We start from the raw sequence: 3,152 nt of genomic DNA, 5'->3' as shown, positions 1-3,152 counted from the left end.
GAAGATATTGGTATAGGAAAAGACTTCATGAACAAATCCTCAGGATCACAGGAACTAGCACAAAAAATCAATAACTGGGATATCATCTTATTAAGAAGCTTCTGAACTGCAAGAGAATCCACCAAGAGAGGCAACAGAAAGCCTACAATGTGGGAAAAATTTTTACCAGCTGCTCCTCAGGTAAAGGTCTACTATCTAGAATATATAAATAACTGGAAAAAAATCAGACCCCCCAATTTATAAAGATCCGATTCAAAAATGGGCATCTGAAATGAACAGATACTTCTTGTACAAAGAAGTAAAATCAGCAAATAAGTATGTGAAAAAAATGGTCACTGGTCATTCGAGTGATGCAGATGAAACAACCCTGAGATTTCACCTCATTCCAGAAAAAATGGCTGCTATCAAGAATTCAACCAATAACAGATGCTGGCAGGGTCATGGGGAGATAGGAATCCTCCATTTTTGTGGGAGTGCAGACTATGGCAAACCACTGTGGAAATCAATATGGAGATACCTTAAAAAACTAGGATTAGAGGTCCCATTTGACCCAGTTATCCCTCTGTTGGGTATCTTTCCAAATGAATTAAAAGAATCATAACACAGTGATATATGTGCACTCATGTTTATAGTGACACAGTTTGTAATAGCTAAAACTTGGAAACAGCCCAATTGCCCATCAACTGGAGACTGGATAAACAAGATGTGGTTTTTCTATAAAATGGAGTACTACTCAGCCATAAATAATGAGAAACTAGAGTCATTTATAGGTAAATGGATAGATTTTGAGGCCATACACTTAAGCGAAATAAATAGGAAATGTGTGTAAATACCGAATAGTTTCTCTGGTGTGAAAAAACTAAAAGTGCAAATAAAGTTCAAATTGTATAATTGATAATATGAAATAGGAAAAAAGGGCTAAAAGAATAGGGGAACTGGGAAGTGTAGGGGAAAGGAAATAAGAGAAAAGAAAAAATATGAGAAAAAGAAAAAATGGGAACAAAGTCTTTATAAATATGGAAGGGTGGAGGAGTGAGTGAAGGGCAAGGGTATGGAGAAAAAATAAAAACCAAGATACATCACATAGAGGTACAAGATCCCAATAATGAATGTAACTGTACTGTATACCTAAAAAGTATTAATACACTTAATAAAAACAGAAAATTTAAAAAATTTAAAAATAGGCCATTTAAAAACTATATACATATACATATATATATTAACAATCAAGTTAACATAGTGAAGGCTTAGAGCAAAAATGATTCTTAAAAATAATTTTGACCTCTGCTTGTAATCCTATAGGTACCTTTCAAGAAATAACATGTAGATGAAAGAAGATGCTTTTGAATAAAAAATATATCTTATATAGTAATTAGTACCTCAAATAAAAACAACTATAAAGGCTCCTGCTTTTGTCTATCTCCTGAACTTTAATTTACCTGTGATACTGGAAAATACCGTAGTAGGGCTCTTATGCTTTACAGATATCTTGAAAGTGGCCCATTGTCTCTACTCAAAGACAAGCTCTTATTTATGCCTGCACAGACCAGATTTCCTGCTTGCATAATCATTACAAAAATGTCTTCCTGTTAGTAAGCAAGTACTGATTTTTTTTTTACATAAATTAAGCCCTTTATTATAGGCTAGTGATGTTTCAAATAGTAAAGCTTCTACTGGTCTTTCAATTTCTTCAGTCTTCTTATGGCCAACTTGACTGTGACTACAGAAGTGGTGTTGTAGGTCCAGACACCACCAGCCACTATTTTCATGCAGGAACCTCAGTGCCAGATCCCTACAGCACTTCTCTTCATCTTGGTCTTGCCACAGAAGGAGTAGGTGTACTACTTGGCATGCTGCTTGATTTCAGTTTTCTTCACCACTTTCCAGAGGGAGGCACCATAGTGGGTCCCATATTTACCGACAATGCCAACCTTCTTGGTGCATTTGGCCATGTCAGTGCAACCTAGGACCAAGCCTAGAGAGGAAGAGCAAGCAAGTATTGATTATTGATCACTATCCATGGGCTCAAAACTCTGTGAAATCTGAGAGAATATAAGTATAGGCTGGGTATCTGTTTTGCAGACCAGCAGTGTTTTGGCAGGACCAGAAGTGTTTTAGACTTCAGTTTTTAAAAAAGTTTAGAATATTTGATTTATATGGTGAGATATCTTTAAGACTGGACCCAGGTTTGACACAAAATTTTTTTTATGTTTCATGTACACTATTCATACCTGAAGGTAGCTTTTTAAATTATTCATTAAATTTATTGGTACAGCCAAGAATTTAGCTCAGTGGTTCCACCTCCTGCTTTGCCAGCGCAAGGTCCCAAGTTCAATCCCTAGTACCAAAACAAAACAAAACAAAACAAGTTTATTGGTACATTTTAGGTATATAAAATGATGACATTCATCATTGAGAATTTGTACCTTTACATGATATATGTTATTTTTTATTTTTCCCTATTCCCTGCCCTCCCTTCAATCTCTCCACCCCTCCCTATTTACAAAGACTTTATTTTCATTTTTTCCTTTTCTCATATTTTTTTCCTTTCCTTTCTTTTTCCTCACCCCTCCCACTTCCCCTTCCACTTCCCCTTTGGACCTTTTCTTACTACTTCACATTATCTGTTATATCTATTTTATCTATGGATCCTCATTTACACTTACCAGAGAAACTATTATAAAATATTTTTAGTGTGAGTTTTTACTGAGACCCATAACATAGGAATTTCCCACTTGTGATGTCATGTTGGTACACAAGATTTTGGGGATTTTGGTGAATTTTGTATTTCTGATTTCAGATTAAGGCTCCTTATTCTATGTGAAACATAGATTATGTAATATTTTCTTGGAGCTGTGGTAACAAATCACCACAAATTGGATGGTTTAAAGCCACAGAAATCTCCCATAGTCCTGGAGGTGAAAAGTCAGAAATCAAGGTGTGGGCAGAGCCATGCTCCTTCCGTAGGTCCTGGGAAAGAATATTTTATTGCCTTTTCTAGCTTCCGATAGCTGCTGGAAATCTTGATGGTCCTTGGCTTGTGGTAGCATAACTCTGTCTCTGTCTTTGCATGGATGTCTTCCCTCTGTGTGTCTGTGTCTGTCCTCTTATGAAGAGTCGCTGGAATAAGGCCCACCCTAATCCAGTATGAT

General features: G+C 36.2%; 1 pseudogene; it reads right to left on the bottom strand.

Moving 5' to 3' along the window:
- Nucleotides 1-1,670: 1,670 nt before the first annotated feature.
- Nucleotides 1,671-1,952, bottom strand: LOC104859987 (annotated as a pseudogene).
- Nucleotides 1,953-3,152: the final 1,200 nt, after the last annotated feature.

Source organism: Fukomys damarensis, unplaced genomic scaffold, assembly GCF_012274545.1.
Source record: "Fukomys damarensis isolate Sample0158 unplaced genomic scaffold, DMR_v1.0_HiC HiC_scaffold_29, whole genome shotgun sequence".
In the NCBI taxonomy this organism is placed as follows: Eukaryota; Metazoa; Chordata; class Mammalia; order Rodentia; family Bathyergidae; genus Fukomys; species Fukomys damarensis.
Note: the sequence above shows the minus strand (reverse complement) of the source record. Positions and strands in the feature narration are given on the sequence as shown.